The following is a 24,802-nucleotide window of genomic DNA, read 5'->3' as shown; positions in this document are numbered from 1 at the left end:
GCTTCTCGTATCCACGAGTTGTTGAATCTCGTATTTTGATGATGAAACTACTTGATATATGTTTATGATTTAATCTGTATTAGTGACGCAGGATGCTTCGATCTGGATGAGACAATTAAAGCAGAAAAATCATGTTGTGCCGGAGGAACATGTCAGAAGATTGGATGTCGGGCCGGTGGATCGGTCGACGTATCGACAGAAGGCTTTGGATCGTGAACTCGGGCATCAGGCCAAGAAGAGCGGGTATTGTGCCAAGGATATCGGAGTTGTAGAGTCAACTGGCCGATTGGGCAATAGGCTGCAGGAAAGGACGATGCGCCGAAGAATCGGACGAAGCGTCGAGGGACCAATGACATCCCGGACAACTTGGTTAATTGCTTAGGATTAATTGTCTCGATCGAAGTTTTTGTTTTGAGTGTGCAAGATTAACTACGATGGAAGAAAGACATGCAGCAGGAGTTGCACCGGAGTCAAGACAATGATCACGTTGGGAGTTCGAGAGTTCTACGGAAGTTCGGACGGTCATCGGAGGTTCTGCGGAAACAAATCCGAGAAGTCCAGGAGCTTGCTAAAGAAGCTCGTTGGAACTCGCCAAGTGGATCGTCGCAAGTCCAGGAGTTTGCCGGAAGTCCGTAGGAGCATCACCGAGGGTTCATCGGATGATCGACGGAAGTTCACCGGAAGCTCGCCGGAAGAAGCGATTGACGTACCGGAGCAAGTTGCAGTAAATGTCGTAGGAAATAATCGTAGTTAGCACAATGATTAAGTTAGAAATGGGAGGTGATCCCATTAACTTAATCTTGGGGCAATCGGGCCCTTGAAAGACCCAAATTGGGCCGAATGAATCAACCCATTCGGACCTAAAATAGTGCTAGGAGGTAGCACCGCCAGGGTAGGAGGTAGCACCACCCAGGAGGCAGTCTCCAAGCGAGACTGGGCGGTGCAACCGCCCTAGTTAGGAGGTTGCACCGCCTGAGCTCAGTCTTCGAGCTCTGGCAGGAGGTGCAACCGCCCCTGACAGGAGGTGGCACCGCCTGAGCTCAATCTTCGAGCTCTGCCAAGCAGTGCAACCGCCCCAGTCAGGAGGTGCAACCGCCTGAGCTCGGTCTTCGAGCTCTGGCAGAGAGGTGCAACCTCCCCTGACAGAGGTGGCACCGCCCAGAGGCTCAGTCTTCAAGCTCTGCCAGGCGGTGCAACCGCTCCAATCAGGAGGTGCAACCGCCTGATCCCGAAATTTCGGGAATTGACAATTTTGAGCTCCAAATTTGAATTGGGTTGGGGCCTATAAATACCCCACCCATTCAGCACTGAAAGCACATAGACATACACTCGAAATCTTGATCTTTTTCTGTGATTCTTAGAGCTCAAAATTGTTGTAAAGGCCAAAAGTTCTTCTCCCTCTTTTCTTCCAAGTTCTGAGTTGTAAAGAGAGGAGAGAAAATTTCTGTAAGGGTTGTCTCCTAAGCCCGTCAAAAGGAGTGAAACTGTAAAAGGGTGGTTGGCCTTCGCCTATTGAAGGAAGGCCTCTAGTTGACGTCGGTGACCTCGTCAATGGACGAAGCCAAAAGTGGAGTAGGTCAAGATTGACCGAACCACTCTAAATCTCGGTTTGCATTTACTTTGAGCATATTATCTTTACTACAAACCTCCTCTGAAACTTACTGCCTTCTGCGCTTTTACGATCGGGTTTCCAGCCTTTTACTTTCCGAATAAACGTTTAGATGTAAATCTGCTTTTTCGTACGATCATCATATTGCAGATTGCGTTTACGTTTTGCGCTTTACCATAACTACAAACTGCCTTTATACTCTTGCTTAAACTGCGTCTTGCCTAATTAAGTGATTTACGAATCAGCATTTAGACGTAAATCAGTTTCTTCGTATGAACATCGAATTTCAGTTTGCGCCTATATTCTGGTTTTCATCATAGCTGCAAACTGCCTGCGTAGATTGACTTTAATCTTGCTTAGAATCGACTTTCACACAGAAATTGTTTTTATCATTCGAACGCAGCTTTCGGTTTTAATCGCAGAAAGTTTTCCGCTGCACTAATTCACCCCCCCCTCTTAGTGCTCTCGATCCTAACAATTGGTATCAGAGCCCGGTATTTCTCATTTCGGATTTACACCCGAGAGAAATGGCTCTTCAAGAGGGCTTATCGGTTGTTCGTCCACCGTTGTTTAACGGATTGGGCTACACTTATTAGAAAACTCGATTGAGAGTTTTCTTGATTTCTATGAATCTGGATTTAGGGAATATCATTGAAAACGGTTTTCAACTTCCCTCTAAACTTATGAACAAATGGTCAGATTTGGAGAAGTATTTTTCTTTAAACGCAAAGGCTATGAATGCCTTATTTTACGCTTTGGACAAAAATGAGTTCAATCGGATTTCTTCGTGCGAAACGGCTTTTGACATTTGGCGAACACTTGAAATCACGCACGAGGGAACTAGTAGAGTCAAAGACTCGAAAGTTAACATTTTATTGCATGATTTTGAGCTTTTTCGAATGCAACCAAGCGAGACTATAGGCGACATGTACACCCGTTTTACGGATGTCGTCAATAGTTTAAGAGCTCTTGGAAAATATTTTTCAGATTTTGAACTCGTAAACAAGATTTTGCGTTCTCTCTCTAAAAAGTGGGATTCAAAAGTAACTGCAATACAAGAAGCTAAAAGCCTAAACAACTTACCACTTGAAGAACTAATTGGTTCGTTGATAACATATGAAATGGTGCACAATGCACATGATGAACACGATGGACAAAATCACCTTCCAAAGAACAGGAAGGATTTGGAACTCCGGACAAATGAATGCCACTTGAGCGATGACTCAAGTGATGAGGACAATGATGAACTTGAACTTCGAACACTAAATCTTAATAAGTTTATTAAACAAAAATCTAAAATAAATAATAAACTTGAACGAAGGAAGAGGCCAAAGAAGAAGAACACAAAGTGGGATAAATCGAGCTCCTCCAAAGACGAGGAGAAAAAGAAAGGCGAAGTGGCAAACTATGCCTTAACCACTTTCATTGATGAGGTAATCGAAATCCCCCTAATTTACTTTGAAATTACTTGATACTTTCATGATGTATTTTCTTTTTTAGTTTAGAATTAATGTTTAAAAAAATATATATATATATATATATTATGATCATGCTAGTAATTTCGAAAATGATAATATTGCATATTTTATTATAAACAAACAAAATGATGTTAATTGAAAATATGAAATCATGGTTAAGAAGTAATAATGTGTGTCATGTTGATGTCCATTGTTATTTCTCGATTTTGAGTATATTAAATCATGTTTAATTTGAAGTTATGAGTATATATTTTTGAAATTATGTATGATGATTATGGATTATCGATTTTCATGATAATAACAGTGGCATTAAAAATTGATGCATGTTTTCATTTGACATAAATGAAAAGGCATGCTAACATGAAATCGATCACTTAAGATGAAACACTTAAAAAAGGGGGAAAATATATTATCAATGAAATCATGAATCTATTTATGTTATAAATTTTGTGAGCCATAAAAATGATTTTGATGATTTAAATTTGAAATGAGTTTTATCAAAATCATGATCTTGATTTATCAAATTGAATGAATTGAAAATGAATGATGATTTTTCTCTTGAATGATTGTGACTTGTATTCCTTGTATTCATGATATGATTTTTATGCAATTCTTTGTATTCATGAAATATTTATCTCATCACCCAATTATTTCTTTTCAATATTCCTCAAGTGATGATATGAATGCATGAGATATTCATGAATTTATTTTGATGTATGCAAATGAGAAGTTTCGATTATGCATGGTAGGATGCAATGTGACAAATTAATACCATGATGATTTGAAATATTTATGATTTGGAATGATGCATATGCTTTTTATTATGATAATGTATGATGTGTATCATGAATGCTTAAAAAAATTAAATAAATAAATGTTTATATCATGTTAGATGGTTTTACATATTATGCATGATAAGCTATAGTGATGAGTAAAACAATGATTGAAATAATATGAATGATGATTTGGAATCATGCATATAATAATGAGTTTATATGTTTTGAAAATGTCCATGGTTTAATTTGAAAATATAATGATGCACAAATGAGATTGATACTAACCTTTGTCATGATTTAAAAATTGATGTAAAGGGTTTTTCCCTTCTTTTTGACAATGATAAAAGGGGAGATAGCTAGCTTGCACAATTCAAGAAGAAAGCAAAAATTGCTCTTCTCAAAAGAGAAGAAATTGCTATCTTGAACATCACCGAGAAGTGCTATCTTGCAAATCTCAAGACACACAAATGCAATCATGCAAAATTTGTAATTTTGCACATCATTAAAATTTATGATGCTTTGGTGATTATGCATGTTCTAAAATGTTATAAAATTCACTAGCTTGCATGATGTAGAACTTAGCTATATTGAACATCACCAAGGAATGCTATCTTGCCTATCTCAAGAAGTAAAAAGTTAACTTGCAAATGTAGCAAAACTTATATTTCCAGAAGCAAGAGTTGCTTTCTTAAACATCTCAAAATTGCTAGCTTGCGGGCCTTAAAATGTAGAAATTTTTTGCTAGCTTGTATATGGTAAACTTGCTATCATACTACCATGATGATGAGCATGCCTTATCTTCATGATTATATTTGAAAAACTATGGCAAAAATATGTCCGAATGAATAAACGTGTTAAAATTATTTTTCGAACTTTTTTGATTAAATGATCAAATCACTTGATTGTCATAATGATTTTACACAATTACTTGCCATGATTACATGTTGGAAATTATGTGCTTGAATACAAAAATTTCCATGATAATAAGCATGTTTTACCTTCATGATTGTAATTGAATATCTCTAGTAAAACCCTGTCCGAATGTATGAAAGTGTCAAATTTCATTTTCGGATTTTCTTGATCCTAACAATTGGATTTTCTTGATACATTATCCTCTTCCGAATTTAACAAGCATATGTCATATCAAGTTTAATTCATATCATTGATTTTTGACATATGGAATCATCTAGCAAATTCACTTATCATGTGAAAAATATTTTTCGAGAAACATAATTGATGATTCCCTCTTATAAAAGGAAGATATTTTTACATACAAGGATTTGACTCACTTACATATCTTAATCCTTGCAAAAATGAAGTGTGCATTAATATCTTATCAATTTGAACTTCATATATGGCTTTCCTCCTTCATGTAAAAAGATAACAAATAAAAAGGAAGAAACAATAAAAGCTATCTCCATGTCATGTTTTCCTCGAGATGTTTGCATAATTGGTATCCTATCACTCACTGTTGAAAAATGACATGAACCAACTTATGGCATCGCACTTATATTTAAAATTTGCTTATATCGGTCTCCTTGTTGTTGATGACAAAGGGGGAGAAATATATAAATTGATACTATGAGTGCCATATTTGAAGAATATGAATAGATGTTATGAATGCCATATTATGATGAGATATCAAAAGCAGCATTCATATGAATAGGTGCTATGAATGTCATATCATGTTAAGATATCAAGAAATTGAATCGCAATTTTACATGTTGATATCTTACCATTTGATGATAGCAAACTTGCATGATGGTAACAATAGATATTATGTTTTTCATGCAATGAGTTAAAACTTACATCACAAACACTTGATTGTGGTACTTCTCCTTTTTGTTAATGACAAAGGGGGAGAAGTATGTTGATGACATGACATGTTATGCATAAGTTTATGATGACATGTTGCTTGGATTGTTGAATCCAAGAGTTTCTATCAATATGGCATATTGATAGGGGGAGTTTGTTTAAACTCTGGGAGTTAAGGTTAACTCCGTTTATGATGACATGTTGCTTGGATTTTTGAATCCAAGAGTTTCTATCAATATGGCATATTGATAGGGGGAGTTTGTTTAAACTCCGGGAGTTAAGGTTAACTCCGTCATCAAGTGGTTGTCATCATCAAAAAGGGGGAGATTGTTGAATCCCGTATTTTGATGATGAAACTACTTGATATATGTTTATGATTTAATCTGCATTTTGAGTGACATAGGATGCTTCGATCTGGATGAGACAATTAAAGCAGGAAAATCATGTTGTGCCAGAGGAACATGTCAGAAGATTGGATGTCGGGCCGGTGGATCGGTCGACGTATCGACAGAAGGCTTCGGGCCGTGAACTCGGGCATCGGGCCAAGAAGAGCGGGTATTGTGCCAAGGATATCGGAGTTGCGGAGTCAACTGGCCGATTGGGCAATAGGCTGCAGGAAAGGACGATGCGCCGAAGAATCGAACGAAGCGTCGAGGGACCAATAACATCCCCGACAACTTGGTTAATTGCTTAGGATTATTTGTCTCGATCGAAGTTTTTGTTTTGAGTGTGCAGGATTAACTACGATGGAAGAAAGACATGTAGCAGGAGTTGCACCAGAGTCAAGACAATGATCACGTTGGGAGTTCGAGAGTTCTACGGAAGTTCGGATGGTCGTCGGAGGTTCTACGGGAACAAATCCGAGAAGTCCAGGAGCTTGCCAAAGAAGCTCGTCGGATCTCGCCAAGTGGATCGTCGCAAGTCCAGGAGTTTGCCGGAAGTCCGCAGGAGCATCACCGAGGGTTCATCGGATGATCGACGAAAGTTCACCGGAAGCTCGCCGGAAAAGCGATTGACGTACAGGAGCAAGTTGCAGTAAATGTCGTAGGAAATAATCATAGTTAGCACAATGATTAAGTTAGAAATGGGAGGTGATCCCATTAACTTAATCTTGGGGCAATCGGGCCCGTGAAAGACCCAAATTGGGCCGAATGAATCAACCCATTCGGACCTGAAATAGTTCTAGGAGGTAGCACCGCCAGGGTAGGAGGTAGCACCGCCCAGGAGGCAGTCTCCAAGCGAGACTAGGTGGTGCAACCGCCCCAGTCAGGAGATAGCACCGCCTGAGCTCAGTCTTCGAGCTCTAGTAGGAGGTGCAACCGCCCCTGACAGGAGGTGGCATCGCCTGAGCTCAATCTTCGAGCTCTGCCAAGCGGTTCAACCGCCCCAGTCAGGAGGTGCAACCGCCTGAGCTCGGTCTTCGAGCTCTTGCAGAGAGGTGCAACCTCCCCTGATAGAGGTGGCACCGCCCAGAGGCTCAGTCTTCGAGCTCTGCTAGGCGGTGCAACCGCTCCAGTCAGGAGGTGCAACCGCCTGATCCCGGAATTTCGGGAATTGACAGTTTTGAGCTCCAAATTTGAACTGGGTTGGGGCCTATAAATACCCCACCCATTCAGCACAGAAAGCACACAGACATACACTCGAAATCTTGATCTTTTTCTGTGATTCTTAGAGCTCAAAATTGTTGTAAAGGCCAAAAGTTCTTCTCCCTCTTTTCTTCCAAGTTCTGAGTTGTAAAGAGATGAGAGAAAATTTCTGTAAGGGTTGTCTCCTAAGCCTGTCAAAAGGAGTGAAACTGTAAAAGGGTGGTTGGCCTTCGCCTATTGAAGGAAGGCCTCTAGTTGACGTCGGTGACCTCGTCGGTGGAGGAAGCCAAAAGTGGAGTAGGTCAAGATTGACCGAACCACTCTAAATCTCGGTTTGCATTTACTTTGAGCATATTATCTTTAATGCAAACCTCCTATGAAGCTTACTGCCTTCTGCGCTTTTACGATCGGGTTTCAAGCCTTTTACTTTTCGAATAAGCGTTTAGACGTAAATCTGCTTTTTCGTACGATCATCATATTGCAGATTGCCTTTACGTTTTGAGCTTTACCATAATTGCAAACTGCCTTTATACTCTTGTTTAAACTGCGTCTTGCCTAATCAAGTGATTTACGAATCAGCATTTAGACGTAAATCAGTTTCTTCGTACGAACGTCGGATTTCAGTTTGCGCCTATATTCTGGTTTTCATCATAGCTACAAACTGCCTGCATAGATTGACTTTAATCTTGCTTAGAATCGACTTTCACACAGAAATTATTTTTATTGTTCGAACACAGCTTTCGGTTTTAATCGCAGAAAGTTTTCCGCTGCACTAATTCACCCCCCCTCTCTTAGTGCTCTCGATCCTAACACGAGTACCATGGGAAACTTTTATTGTGGAAAGCTCTGACATAATAGAGAGAGATAAAGTTTATGATTTATCATGTCTATGATGTTATACCTATGGGTCGGAATGCTCAATTATATTTGTCACCACCGGTTCTACTACCACTGAAGGAGACACGCTTTGTTGCTGAGACACCTGACGTGACCGGTAGATCTTATTAATCGGTTTTGGAGTTTGCTGACAAGCTCCATTTGTATGACCAAAAGATAAGCAACTTTGACATCGTTGTAGCTTCCGCGAATATGAGACATGTACCTTACGAGTGTTCCCATCAAGATCACGATAAAAAACCTCAATTGGGAGATCTTCGTCAGAAGAAACCAGTACAATGCTTGGGCAAATGCTAATCTCGTCTGTGCAGCTATTACTTTGTCAATATAAATTGGCTGTCCCAAGGTGCTGCATAACTTTGCTATAAAACGTCGACTCCAAAGATGTAGAGGAAAGCCTTAAAAGGATACCCATAAAGGAATAGATTGTAGGCTGTCTAACTCCAAACGAACGTCAGGAGACCAACGTCGCAGAATCATTAGGTGGCCGCGAATAGTCTAGAACCGTTCAAGGACCCGTTGCAAATCTTCTTCAGAGTATAGCTTGCAAACAAAGAAACCGTTTTCCAGCATATGAAGATCAAATGCCGATGTTCCCCATCTAGTTTTGATAAATGAGGATAGTGGGAAATATGATATTTTGAGTCCTACCACATAGCCAACAATCGCCATAGACCATGTCTCAATCAGCTCTGCAGAATCAACAGCCTCATATATAGAAATCTTCTTATCAACCTGAACTTCTGGGGCGAAGAAATCCAAGCTGAGATTCGGACTTCCAACTGGAGCCTTGAAGAGGCTAGTCCAAGGTTGAGGGTCCCTAGAAATCAGAGCATTTGGTCGTATTCTAAAGCGTGACCTACCTCAATGCTACTTCATTGAAGGAACATCTCGCAGGAAAGAAGATAACGGAGGAGTAACTTGAGAGGTAAGGGCGAGGGCCTCGCTGTGGAGTCTATCCTCCTGCCACCGTCGCTAGTCCCATGGGCCATCGCTACCATGTCTCTGCAGCAGCGTTGGGAGGGCTGCACACTCTCCTCTGTTCCACCGAGCAGAACAGTAGCACCGTTCCCTTCCTTCCACTTGCCCTGGCCCGCCACCTTCACCCTCCTCTATTCCTCGAGAGGAAGAAGAGGAACAGAGGGAAGAGGGTGATGCACGTGCGAAAGCATCTTCCTCTGTTCCGCGAGAGAAAGAAGAGGAGCTGCCGCACAGCCGCCGCCTCCTCCCCTCTTGTCCTTCTCGGTCACCGAATAAGAAAAAGAAGAAGTTGCTCTGCCCCAACCTCTTCCCCTGGTCGCCTGCCTCCTCCTCTGTTCCGCGAGAGGAAGAAGAAGAGCCGCTGTAGAGCCGTGGATTTGCGCACAGTTTCTGTTGCTTTTCTTGAAGTTTCTTCTTCACTGTTTCTCTCCATTCGCTTCCTTCTCTGATCTTGCTGGCCAATCTCGCTGTGCGCCAGCCGGCGCAGAAGCATGCTCCAGGCCCCTTTTCCCCGATGAGAAGAGGAAGAAGGAGAGCAGGGGAAAGGGGGCAGTGCAGAGATAGTTTCTCCCTTCCGGGCGCCGCTTTCTCTCCTTGACAGCATAGAGATCTTGTCGTTTCCTTCTGCGAAGAAGACCAGACGGCGGAATTGATCACCGTCCGCTTCCTCCCTTCGCCGATGAATAGAAATCTTCTCCTCTGTTCCTTGAGAAGGGAGCAGAGAGGCTGCAGAATGCCTCTCCCCAGTTTTTTTTTTGGTAAGTTCCTCTCCCCAGTTTCCGTTCCCTTCTGCAAAGAAGAACAGAAATCTCCTCCTCTGTTCCACGAGAGAGCAGATCCACTTGCCCTTCTCTGGCCCGTCGCCTTCACCCTCCTCAATTCCTCGAGAGGAAGAAGAGGAACAGAGGGAAGAGGGTGATGCATGTGCGAAAGCCTCTTCCTCTATTCTGTGAGAGGAAGAAGAGGACCTGCCGCATAGCTGCCGCCTCGTCCCCTCTTGTCCTTCTCGGTCACCCCTATGATGTATGTTTTCGTATGAAAAATTTTATCATGTTTATATAAAATCAATCATTTAAAATAAAATCTATAAAAAGAAAAATATATTATCATTAAAATTAAAATGATGAATCAAATCTCTTATTTAAAGAAATCCTATGTTTAATGTGTTATACCGTTTTTTTTATCTTTGGTTTTTATGACAAAATCTACTTTATGATCTTTAACTTGGCATAAAAAATTGGGAATGCTTGTGTGAAAGAAATCAAATAAAAATGGGGAAAGGAAAATATTTTTTTTAAAGAATTTCTTAATATCTACTTTATCGATCTTTAAAAAAAAAGGGATATCAATGAATGTATGTTTGTTATTTTTGAATCTCTTGAAAATAATTTTGAGTTAACAATTTGAATTTAAATATCCTTTATCTAATCAAACACATTTCTTATGCAATCTCTTTTAAAAATAATAATAATATGTGGTATGATCCTTGGGTGAATGGGAAGAGTATATTTCAATTATATAGTGACAGAATACAAAAAGACCTTGGGGCTCTCAAAGATTGGAAGGTTTCCGAGTTCATTGCTAATGGTACCTGGTGTCTCCCTAATCCTATTTCATCCGAAATGTTATCACTTTGGTCACCTATCACAGCTATTCTAATCAAGAAAAACTCTTCAGATATACTTATTTGGCCTCATGACAATGGTAAATTTAATGTCATATCCGCATGGAATCAAATTAGGCAAAGAAATAAAAAGTTGATCCCAAGCAATTGGACATAGGATCGACCGGGATCACAAAGACATTCCCTATGTACATGGCAGGCCCTTCTCAATAAACTATCTACAATAGACAATATGAAGAGAAGAGATATCTACCATGTTAACCGATGCACCCTTTGTATGCAACAAGAAACTGTTGACCACCTCTATTTTGCTTGTGACTAATACTAAATGGATATGGAAGGAGATTTTCTAGCGATTTGAACTCAATAGACTGCCGCAACCAAACTTACATCAAGAACTAGGCGACCTCATGCAATGTTTCTCAAGAAAAGGGCCTCTCACATAATTGGCAAAGGTTAGTTTTAGATGCGCTATTTGGTGGATGTGGAAGGAGAGATGTAGCAGAATATTTGAATGTCAACACACAAACAATCCTTAGCTCTTGACAGAGATTATTAGAGACTCAAGATCCTGTATGGAGCATAATCTCAAATTGGAGCACATTACCCAAAGAGAAAAAGATATTTTTATCAAATTTAATTTTGCTATTAACTAAAGATCTTGGGAGTGATGTTAAATACTATACCCATAGATAGTCTTGACATATCTGGACATGTATTTTATTTGTTGGCTACAGTTAGGAGTTATAGTCTACAGCTTGTGTAGTCACAACTATCGCATGTGCACTCTATGAGTTACTTGGCTTTGTCTATGACTTGTATAGATAAAGCTATTTATAGAAACTCTACAACAATCAATTTACTTTTACTTACCAAAAAAAAAATATCATTTATCTTGATTTTTCGAGATTTATAACTTAGATTTCTTATGCATGAATCAAGATACTATATCATTTGATCTCTTATGTTTCTTTTTGCTATTTATAAAAAGAAGAGATTTGATGAAATAAATCATGTCTTGTGGTATTCATGATTTGATATTATTATCTTTTATGATATGATTTGTAAATTCCTTTGTATTTGTGGTTGTAAACCTCATGTTATAAGTAGAGTATTGATGTAAAAATTGTATTCTTCCACTCTACTTCTTCCTTGTTTACAATAACAAAGGGGAGAAAGAAAATTGCTAGCTTAAATGAGAAACTTAGACATGTTAGATCTTCCAAATGAATAAATTCTTCTTATACATTTTTTGGATTATGATTTTGATCTCTTGAATTTTAGACTTGATCTTTCATTTTTGATAATTGAAATAATGATTGAAACATTGATGATATGAATGTATAAAATACTCGTGATATTATTTTGATGCTCTAAAATGATATAAATTTGCTAGCTTTTGAGTATTATGATATGATGATTGATTTATTTTTAGTATCATGCTTAGAGCAAGGTTGATATGTAAAGTTTTAAAATTGTGCATGTTGCAAATTGAAATTATAATAATGCATAAATATATTGAAATAATGATTGAAACATTTATGTAATTATGAATGATGATTTGATATTATGCATGCAATATTTTAACTTATGATAATGATGCATGCAATGATAAAATATTCTTGATGAAAAGTTGTTTTGACATTCTTAACTTGATTTTTCATCTTTGATTATTCATCCTTTGTCATGATTTGAAAATTATTATAAAGGGAAAAAGAGATATAAAATAGTATTCTTCCCTTCTTTTCAACAATGACAAAGAGGGAGATAGCTAGCTTGCTAGCTTGCACAAAGTCAAGAAGATGCAAAAACTTACTTGCTTGCTTGCACATCTAAAGGGAAGATGCAAACGTACTGCATGTAGCTTGCTTCATTTAAAACATTGTATCTTGTTAGCTTGTTATCTTGTATTATTTTTCGAAAACTTGTTAGCCTTCATACTTCAAAGAGAAGTAACACTTGCCAAATTGCTAGCTTGATTATTGTAAAATAATATAAAATTTTGCTCGCTTGCACTTTGCAAAGGAAGCAAAAATGACACTTCTCAAAAGAGAAGGAAGAGCTTGCTATTTTGAACATTACTATCTTTTTTTGATAAGTAAAAGTAAATTGATTGTTGTAAAGTTACTACAAATAGCTTTATCTATACAAGTCATAGACAAAGCCAAGTAACTCATTAAGTGCACATGTGGTAGTTATGACTACACATGCTGTAGACTATAACTCCTAACTGTAGCCAAAAAATAAAATGCATGTTTAGATATGTCAAGACTATCTATGGGTATAGTATTTAACATCGTTCCCAAGATCTTTAGTTAATAGCAAAATTAAATTTGATAAAAATATCTTTTTCTCTTCGGGTAATGTGCTCCAATTTGAGATCGTGCTCCACATAGGATCTTGAGTCTCTAATAATCTCTGTCAAGAGCTGAGCATTGTTTGTGTGTTGACATTCAAATATTCTACTACATCTCTCCTTCCACATCCACCAAATAGCGCATTTGAAAGTAACCTTTGCCAGTTGTGTGAGAGGCCCTTTTCTTAAGAAACATTGCATAAGGTCGCCTAGTTCTTGATGTAAGTTTGGTTGCGACAGTCTATTGAGTTCAAATCGCTGGAGAATCTTCTTCCATATCCATTTAGTATAGTCACAAGCAAAATAGAGGTGGTCAATAGTTTCTTCTTGTTGCATACAAAGGGAGCATCGGTTAACATGGTAGATACCTCTTCTCTTCATATTGTCTATTATAGGTAGTTTATTGAGAAGGGCCTGCCATGTACATAGGGAATGACTCTGTGATCCCGATCGATCCCATGTCCAACTGCTTGGGATCCACTTTTTATTTCTTTGTCTGATTTGATTCCATGCGGATGTGGCACTAAATTTACCATTGTTATGAGGCCAAATAAGTATATCTGAAGAGTTTTTCCTGATTGGAATAACTGTGATAGTCGGCCAAAATGATAACATTTTGGGAGAAATAGGATTAGGGAGACACTAGGTACCATTAGCAATGAACTGTGAAACCTTCCAATCTTTGGGAGCCCCAAGGTCTTTTCATATTCTATCACCATATAATTGAAATATACTCTTCTCATTCACCCAAGGATCATACCATATATTAGTATTAGTTCCAGAAGAGATTGCATAAGAAATGTGTTTGATTAGCTAATTCCTTGCCTTTAAAATCCCTTTCAAAGCTGCAGAGTAGTATGTTCTTGTTGATATTTCCCAGATTGATTCCTTTTAAAGATACCTAGCAGAAACCTAAAGTGACCATAAGGAACATTTGTTTTTCAAAAGATCCTACAATTGCTGTACCAGACATGCTTTATTCCAATCTTTAATATTTCTCAAGTTTAGTCCCCCTTCATCTTTCGGTTTGTAGATGCTGTCCCAATTTATCATATGTATTGCCTTATCATTTGTACCATTCCAGAAGAAATTCATTAATAACTGTTCAATATCTTGGAGGAATCCAACAAGCAAAAGAAATACATTAGACCAATATAAAGAGTAAGAGTACAACACCGAACGGATGAGTTCAAGTCGTTCTGCTTTTGATAGAAGCCTATTTTTTCAGGAAGAAATTCTATTCTTTATTTTTTGCAAGATAGGCTAACAGTGGGTTTTGTGAATGCTAGTGGATATGAGTGGGAGACCCAGATAGAGAACTGGTAGGCTTCCCTCACTAACCCCCAAAGTGAGTGTAATAAAGTCTTTTTCCTTAATGCAAGGACATATATATTCTTTACTTTTCGTATGATTTAATTGAAGGCCAAAAACCATACCAAAGTCATTCAGAATAGATGCCAGGTTCTTTTCTGAAGTTGGATCATTTTGGAGAAAGATAAGTAAATCATCTACAAAAGTTATGTGTGATATATGAATAGAACCAGCATTGTGTACCTTAATGCTACCATTCGAGACTGTGTGTTCCAACATACAGCTAAGTCTTTTCATCGCAATAGTAAATAGATACGGAGAGAGTGGATCACCTTGTCGGATGTCATTTGTGCTCCCAAAAAAACCAATAGGTGAGCCATTAAAGAGTATCGAAAACTTTGGAGTTTCCAAGCAACTTTGAATCCAATTAACCCATTGCTGTGGGAAGTTCATATTGAGGAGCATCATATAGATAAATTTCCTATTAACTGAATCAAAGGCTTTCCGTAAATCAGCTTTAAAACAGATTTTCGTTCCTCTTGCTTTTGAGTGCAGATCTTTGACCAAGTCATTAGCAAGCATAATGTTATGATATTCCTTTGATGAAAGCAGCCTGATTTGGGCTAACAATCTTGTGTATTATCTTTTGCATTCTATCTGCCAACATTTTGGAGATGATCTTGTAAATAAGTTGCATAATGATATGGGTCGATAGTGTTAGGATCGAGAGCACTAAAAGGCGGGGGGGGGTGAATTAGTGCAGCGGAAATCTTTCAGCGATTAAAAACGAAAGCTGCGTTCGTTCGATAAAAACTATTTTGAAGCAAAAGCCGATTCTAAGATTACTTATGATTAAGTGCAATTTACGTCTAAACACAGTTTGCGTCTAAGCGTAGTTTACGCAGTTTGCGTCTAAATGCAGTTTGCGTCTAAATGCAGTTTGCGTCTAAATGCAGATTGCGTCTAAGCGCAGTTTGCATCTAAGCGTAGTTTGCGTCTAAGTGCAGTTTGCGTCTAAATGCAGTTTGCGTCTAAATGCAGATTGCGTCTAAGCGCAGTTTGCATCTAAGCACAGTTTGCGTCTAAGCTCATATTGTGTCTAAGCGCAGTTTGCGTTTAAGCGCAGTTTGCATCTAAGCGCAGATTGCGTCTAAGCGCAGTTTCGGAAAGATCTGAACTTAGACACTCGTTCGTAAAAGCGCAGAAGGCAGTTTGTAGTTATAAATGGAATTAAAACGTAAACGTAAACTGCAAAGAAACTCGTTCGTAAAAGCGTAGAAGACAGTTTGCAGTTATAAATAGAATCAAAACGTAAATGTAAACTGCAATGTAAAGATCGTACGAAAACACCGATTTACGTCTGAATGCAGATTCGGAAAGATCAGAACTTAGAAACTTGTTCGTAAAAGCGCAGAGAGCAGTAGCTATGTAGGAGATTTGCAGTAATGATAAAGTGCTCAAAATAAAAGCAAACCAGAGATTTAGAGTGGTTCGGTCAGTCTTGACCTACTCCACTTTTGGCTTCCTCCACCGACGAGGTCACCGACGTCAACTAGAAGCCTTCCTTCAATAGGCGAAGGCCAACCACCCTCTTATAGATTCACTCCTTTTGACGGGCTTAGGAGACAACCCTTATAGAAGTTTTCTCTCCTCTCTTTACAACTTAAACTTGAAGAATAGAAAGAGGAGAACTAGCAGTTTTGAGCTCTAAGAAACACATAAAGATAGCAGGATTTCGAGTGTGTGTTCTGTGCTTTCAGTGTTGAATGGGTGGGGTATTTATAGGCCCTAACCCAGTTCAAATTTGGAGCTCAAATCTGTCAATTCCCGGAATTCTGGGATCAGGCGGTTGCACCTCCTGACTGGGGCGGTTGCACCGCCTGGCAGAGCTCGAAGACTGAGCCTCTGGGCGGTGCCACCTCTGTTAGGGGCGGTTGCACCTCTCTGCCAGAGCTCGAAGACTGAGCTCAGGCGGTTGCACCGCCTGACTGGAGAGGTTGCACCGCCTGGCAGAGCTCGAAACTTGAGCTCTGGTGGTGCTACCTCCTGACAGAGGAGGTTGCACCGCCCAGTCTCGCTCGGAGACTGAGCCCTGGGCGGTTGCACCTCTTGGCTGGGGCGGTTGCACCGCTCAGTCTCGCTGGGAGACATAGCTTGGGTGGTGCTACCTCCCTGCCTGGGCGGTTGCACCTCCCACAGCAACCTGGGTCCGAATGGGTTGAACCATTCGACCCAATTTGAGTTCTTAAGGGGCCCAATTGCCCCAGGATTAAGCTAATGGGATCACCTCCCATTTCTAACTTAATCAAAGTGCTAACTACGATTATTTCCTAAGACATATTCTGCAGCTTGCTTCGGTGCGTCACTCGCTTCTTCCGGCGAGTTTCCGGCGAACTTCCGTCGATCATCCGATGAACCCTCGGTGATGCTCCTGCGGACTTCCGGCAAACTCCTGGACTTGCGACGATCCACATGGCAAGTTCCGACGAGCTCCGTTGGCAAGCTTCTGGACTTCTCGGATTTCTTCCCGCAGAACCTCCGACGACTGTCCGAACTTCCGTCGTGCTCTCGAACTCCCAACGTGATCATTGTCATGACTCCGGCGCAACTCCTGCTGCATGTCTTACTTTCATCGTAGTTAATCCTACACACACAAAACAAAATCTTCGATCGAGATAATTAATCCTAAGCAATTAACCAAGTTATCCGGCATGTCATTGGTCCCTCGACACTTCGTCCAATTCTTCGGCGCATCGTCCTTTCCTGCAGCCTATTGCCCAATCGGCCAGTTGACTCCGCAACTCCGATATCCTTGGCACAATACCCGCTCTTCTTGGCCGGATGCCCGAGTCCACGGCCCGAAGCCTTCTATCGATACGTCGACCGATCCACCGGCCCGACGTCCAATCTTCTGACATGTTCCTCCGGCACAACATGATGTTCCTGTTTTAATTGTCTCATCCTGATCGAAGCACCCTGCGTCACTCAAAACACAGATTAAATCATAAACATATATCAAATAGTTTCATCATCAAAATACGAGATTCAACAATCTCCCCCTTTTTGATGATGACAACTACTTGATGACGGAGCAAATCTTAACTCCCGGAGTTTAAACAAACTCCCCCTATCAATATGCCATATTGATAGAAACTCTTAGATTCAAAAATCTAAGCAACATGTCATCATAAATGGAGTTAACCTTAACTCCCAGAGTTTAAACAAACTCCCCCTATCAATATGCCATATTGATAGAAACTCTTGGATTCAAAAATCCAAGCAACATGTCATCATAAACGGAGTTAACCTTAACTCCCAGAGTTTAAACAAACTCCCCCTATCAATATGCCATATTGATAGAAACTCTTGGATTCAACAATCCAAGCAACATGTCATCATAAACTTATGCATAACATGTCATGTCATCAACATACTTCTCCCCCTTTGTCATTAACAAAAAGGAGAAGTACCACAATCAAGTGTTTGTGATGTAAGTTTTAACTCATTGCATGAAAAACATAATATCTATTGTTACCATCATGCAAGTTTGCTATCATCAAATGGTAAGATATCAACATGTAAAATTGCGATTCAATTTCTTGATATCTTAACATGATATGACATTCATAGCACCTATTCATATGAATGCTGCTTTTGATATCTCATCATAATATGGCATTCATAACATCTATTCATATTCTTCAAATATGGCACTCATAGTATCAATTTATATATTTCTCCCCCTTTGTCATCAACAACAAGGAGACCGATATAAGCAAATTTTAAATATAAGTGCGATGCCATAAGTTGGTTCATGTCATTTTTCAACAGTGAGTGATAGGATACCAATTATGCAAACATCTCGAGGAAAACATGACATGGAGATAGCTTTTATTGTTTCTTCCTTTTTATTTGTTATCTTTTTACATGAAGGAGGAAAGCCATATATGAAGTTCAAATTGATAAGATATTAATGCACACTTCATTTTTGCAAGGATTAAGATATGTAAGTGAGTCAAATCCTTGTATGTAAAAATATCTTCCTTTTATAAGAGGGAATCATCAATTATGTTTCTCGAAAAATATTTTTCACATGATAAGTGAATTTGCTAGATGATTCCATATGTCAAAAATCAATGATATGAATTAAACTTGATATGACATATGCTTGTTAAATTCGGAAGAGGATAATGTATCAAGAAAATCCAATTGTTAGGATCAAGAAAATCCGAAAATGAAATTTGACACTTTCATACATTCGGACAGGGTTTTACTAGAGATATTCAATTACAATCATGAAGGTAAAACATGCTTATTATCATGGAAATTTTTGTATTCAAGCACATAATTTCCAACATGTAATCATGGCAAGTAATTATGTAAAATCATTATGACAATCAAGTGATTTGATCATTTAATCAAAAAAGTCCGAAAAATAATTTTAACACGTTTATTCATTCGGACATATTTTTGCCATAGTTTTTCAAATATAATCATGAAGATAAGGCATGCTCATCATCATGGTAGTATGATAGCAAGTTTACCATATACAAGCTAGCAAAAAATTTCTACATTTTAAGGCCCGCAAGCTAGCAATTTTGAGATGTTCAAGAAAGTAACTCTTGCTTTTTGAAATATAAGTTTTGCTAGATGTGCAAGTTAACTTTTTGCTTCTTGAGATAGACAAGATAGTATTCCTTGGTGATGTTCAATATAGCTAAGTTCTATATCATGCAAGCTAGTGAATTTTATAACATTTTAGAACATGCATAATCACCAAAGCATCATAAATTTTAATGATGTGCAAAATTACAAATTTTATATGATTGCATTTGTGTGTCTTGAGATTTGCAAGATAGCACTTCTTGGTGATGTTCAAGATAGCAATTTCTTCTCTTTTGAGAAGTGCAATTTTTGCTTTCTTCTTGAATTGTGCATCATTATATTTTCAAATTAAAACATGCACATTTTCAAAACTTATAAACTCATTATTATATGCATGATTCCAAATCATCATTCATATTATTTCAATCATTGTTTCACTCATCACTATAGCTTATCATGCATAATATGTAAAACCATCTAACATGATATAAACATTTATTTATTTAATTTTTTTTTTTAAGCATTCATGATACACATCATACATTATAATGAAAAGCATATGCATCATTCCAAATCATAAATATTTCAAATCATCATGGTATTAATTTGTCACATTGCATCCTACCATGCATGATCGAAACTTCTCATTTGCATACATCAAAATAAATTCATGAATATCTCATGCATTCATATCATCACTTGAGGAATATTGAAAAGAAATAATTGGGTGATGAGATAAATATTTCATGTATACAAAGAATTGCATAAAAATCATATCATGAATACAAGGAATACAAGTCACAGAGAAAAATCATTATTCATTTTCAATTCATTCAATTTGATAAATCAAGATCATGATTTTGATAAAACTCATTTCAATTTTAAATTATCAAAATCATTTTTATGGCTCACAAAATTTATAACATAAATAGATTCATGATTTCATTGATAATATATTTTCCCCCTTTTTAAGTGTTTCATTTTAAGTGATCGATTTCATGTTAGCATGCCTTTTCATTTATGAAAACATGCATCAATTTTTTTTTTAAAGCCACTGTTATTATCATGAAAATCGACAATCCATAAATATCAAGAATCATCATAATTTCAAAAATATATACTCATTAATCATAACTTCAAATTGAACATGATTTCATATACTCAAAATCGAGAAATAACAATGGAAATCAACATGATACACATTATTACTTCTCAACCACATATAGTATGATTTCATAAGGTATTTTTAATCAAAATCATTTTGTTTATCATAAACATGTAATTTTCATGATTATTTTCAAAATTACTAGAATGATAAGCATGATTCCTAATTGTTTGTATTTTCATTATAAAATTATTAAACATGCAATTTTCAAGAAAATTAAAAAAGGAGAAATGCTTAATGAAAAGCATCATGTAATTTCAAAGTAAATTAAAGGCATTTTGATTACCTCAGCGTGGAAAGGCGAAAAGGCGTAGTTTGCCACCTCGCCTTTGTTGATTTTGTCCTCGTCTTCGGAGGAGCTCGATTCATCCCAGTTTTTGTTCTTCTTCTTGCATTCAAAGCAAGTAGTTCCGTTCTTTTTACTTTTTAATTTTTGTTTCATTTGTAGTTTAAGTTCACCATCACTTGAGCTTATGCTCGAGTGGTCTTCAAATGTTCTATGTCCCAAATCCTTCTTGTTCTTTGGAAGGTGGTTCTCAAGTTCTTCACGTGCATTGCACGTCATTTCATATGTGATCAATGAACCAATTAGTTCTTCAAGTGGAAATTGGTTCAAGTTTTTTGATTCTTGAATAGCAGTTACTTTTGAATCCCAAGTTTTAGAAAGTGAGCGCAAAACTTTGTTAACGAGTTCAAAATCCGAAAAGCTTTTACCAAGTGATTTTAAACCATTGATGACATCCGTAAAACGGGTGTACATGTCAACAACGGTTTCGCTTGGTTTCATATGAAAAAGCTCGAAATCATGCAGTAAAATATTAACTTTCGAGTCTTTGACTCTACTAGTTCCCTCGTGCGTGATTTCAAGAGTGCGCCAAATATCGAAAGCCGTTTCGCACAAAGAAACCCGATTGAACTCATTTTTGTCCAAAGCACAAAATAAGGCATTCATAGCCTTTGCGTTTAAAGAAAAATACTTCTTCTCTAAATCCGACCATTCGTTCATCGGTTTAGAGGGAAGTTGAAAACCGTTTTCAACGATATTCCATAAATCCAGATTTAGAGAAATCAAGAAAACTCTCATTCGAGTTTTCCAATAAGTGTAGTCCAATCCGTTAAAGAACGGTGGACGAAAGACCGAAAAGCCCTCTTGAAGAGCCATTTCTCTCGGGTGTAAATCCGAAATGAGAAATACCCCGCTCTGATACCAATTGTTAGGATCGAGAGCACTAAGAATTGGGTGATGAGATAAATATTTCATAAATACAAAGAATTGCATAAAAATCATATCATGAATACAAGGAATACAAGTCACAGAGAAAAATCTTTATTCATTTTCAATTCATTCAATTTGATAAATCAAGATCATGATTTTGATAAAACTCATTTCAATTTTAAATTATCAAAATCATTTTTATGGCTCACAAAATTTATAACATAAATAGATTCATGATTTCATTGATAATATATTTTTCCCCTTTTTAAGTGTTTCATTTTAAGTGATCGATTTCATGTTAGCATGCCTTTTCATTTATGAAAACATGCATCAAATTTTTTTTTTTTTTAAAGCCACTGTTATTATCATGAAAATCGACAATCCATAAATATCAAGAATCATCATAATTTCAAAAATATATACTCATTAATCATAACTTCAAATTGAACATGATTTCATATACTCAAAATCGAGAAATAACAATGGAAATCAACATGATACACTTCTCAACCACATATAGCATGATTTCATAAGGTATTTTTAATCAAAATCATTTTGTTTATCATAAACATGCAATTTTCATGATTATTTTCAAAATTACTAGAATGATAAGCATGATTCCTAATTGTTTGTATTTTCATTATAAAATTATTAAACATGTAATTTTCAAGAAAATTAAATAAAAAAGAAAAATGCTTTATGAAAAGCATCATGTAATTTCAAAGTAAATTAAAGGCATTTTGATTACCTCAGCGTCGAAAGGCGTAAAGGCGTAGTTTGCCACCTCGCCTTTGTTGATTTTCTTCTCGTTTTCGGAGGAGCTTGATTCATCCCAATTTTTGTTCTTCTTCTTGCGTTCAAAGCAAGTAGTTCCATTCTTTTTACTTTTTAATTTTTGTTTCATTTGTAGTTTAAGTTCACCATCACTTGAGCTTATGCTCGAGTGGTCTTCAAATGTTCTATGTCCCAAATCCTTCCTGTTCTTTGGAAGGTGGTTCTCAAGTTCTTCACGTGCATTGCACGTCATTTCATATGTGATCAATAAACCAATTAGTTCTTCAAGTGGAAATTGGTTCAAGTTTTTCGATTCTTGAATAGCAGTTACTTTTGAATCCCAAGTTTTAGAAAGTGAGCGCAAAACTTTGTTAACGAGTTCAAAATCCGAAAAGCTTTTACCAAGTGATTTTAAACCATTGACGACATCCGTAAAACGGGTGTACATGTCAACAACGGTTTCGCTTGGTTTCATATGAAAAAGCTCGAAATCATGCAGTAAAATATTAACTTTCGAGTCTTTGACTCTACTAGTTCCCTCGTGCGTGATTTCAAGAGTGCGCCAAATATCGAAAGCCGTTTCGCACAAAGAAACCCGATTGAACTCATTTTTGTGCAAAGCGCAAAATAAGGCATTCATAGCCTTTGCGTTTAAAGAAAAATACTTCTTCTCTAAATCCGACCATTCATTCATCGGTTTAGAGGGAAGTTGAAAACCGTTTTCAACGATATTCCATAAATCCAGATTTAGAGAAATCAAGAAAACTCTCATTCGAGTTTTCCAATAAGTGTAGTCCAATCCGTTAAAGAACGGTGGACGAAAGACCGAAAAGCCCTCTTGAAGAGCCATTTCTCTCGGGTGTAAACCCGAAATGAGAAATACCCCGCTCTGATACCAATTGTTATGATCGAGAGCACTAAGAGGGGGGGGGGTGAATTAGTGCAGCGGAAATCTTTTAGCGATTAAAAACGAAAGCTGCGTTCGTTCGATAAAAACTATTTTGATGCAAAAGCCGATTCTAAGATTACTTATGATTAAGTGCAGTTTACGTCTAAACACAGTTTGCGTCTAAGCGCAGTTTACGCAGTTTGCGTCTAAATGCAGTTTGCGTCTAAATGCAGTTTGCGTCTAAATGCAGATTGCGTCTAAGCGCAGTTTGCATCTAAGCGCAGTTTGCGTCTAAGCTCAGATTGCGTCTAAGCGTAGTTTACGTCTAAGCGCAGATTGCGTCTAAGCGCAGTTTCGGAAAGATCTGAACTTAGACACTCGTTCGTAAAAGCGCAGAAGGCAGTTTGCAGTTATAAATGGAATCAAAACGTAAACGCAAACTGCAAAGAAACTCGTTCGTAAAAGCGCAGAAGACAGTTTGCAGTTATAAATAGAATCAAAATGTAAATGTACACTGCAATGTAAAGATCGTACGAAAACACCGATTTACGTCTGAATGCAGATTCGGAAAGATCAGAACTTAGAAACTTGTTTGTAAAAGCGCAGAGAGCAGTAGCTATGTAAGAGGTTTGCAGTAATGATAAAGTGCTCAAAATAAAAGCAAACCAGAGATTTAGAGTGGTTCGGTCAGTCTTGACCAACTCCACTTTTGGCTTCCGCCACCGACGAGGTCACCGACATCAACTAGAAGCCTTCCTTCAATAGGCGAAGGCCAACCACCCTCTTACAGATTCACTCCTTTTGACGGGCTTAGGAGACAACCACCCTCTTACAGAAGTTTTCTCTCCTCTCTTTACAACTTAAACTTGAAGAATAGAAAGAGGAGAACGAACAGTTTTGAGCTCTAAGAAACACAGAAAGATAGCAGGATTTCGAGTGTGTCTTCTGTGCTTTCAGTGCTGAATGGGTGGGGTATTTATAGGCCCCAACCCAGTTCAAATTTGGAGCTCAAATTTGTCAATTCCCGGAATTCCGGGATCAGGCGGTTGCACCTCCTGATTGGGGCGGTTGCACCGCCTGGCAGAGCTCGAAGACTGAGCCTCTGGGCGGTGCCACCTCTGTCATGGGCGGTTGCACCTCTCTGCCAGAGCTCGAAGACTGAGCTCAGGCGGTTGCACCGCCTGACTAGAGAGGTTGCACCGCCTGGTAGAGCTCGAAACTTGAGCTCTGGCGGTGCTACCTCCTGACAGAGGAGGTTGCACCGCCCAATCTCGCTCGGAGACTGAGCCCTGGGCGGTTGCACCTCTTGGCTGGGGCGGTTGCACCGCCCAGTCTCGCTGGGAGACATAGCCTGGGCGGTGCTACCTCCCTGCCTGGGCGGTTGCACCTCCCACAGCAACCTGGGTCCGAATGGGTTGAACCATTCGACCCAATTTGAGTTCTTCAGGGGCCCAATTGCCCCAGGATTCAGCTAATGGGATCACCTCCCATTTCTAACTTAATCAAAGTGCTAACTACGATTATTTCCTAAGACATATTTGTTAGGATCGGAGTGGCACTTAGAGGGGGGGGTGAATTAGTTCAGCGGATTAAAACTTCGGTTTTAGTAAAATCTTTCGTACGATAAGAACGGAACTTGAAAAGCTTAACTTGAAAGCGTATTCTTAAAGTTGCGCAGCAAAGGTAATGATGAAACAAAGCAAGTAAGAAGATTTGCAGT

Source organism: Musa acuminata, chromosome BXJ2-2 (assembly GCF_036884655.1).
Source record: "Musa acuminata AAA Group cultivar baxijiao chromosome BXJ2-2, Cavendish_Baxijiao_AAA, whole genome shotgun sequence".
Taxonomy (NCBI): Eukaryota; Viridiplantae; Streptophyta; class Magnoliopsida; order Zingiberales; family Musaceae; genus Musa; species Musa acuminata.
This window is presented reverse-complemented; position numbering follows the sequence as displayed.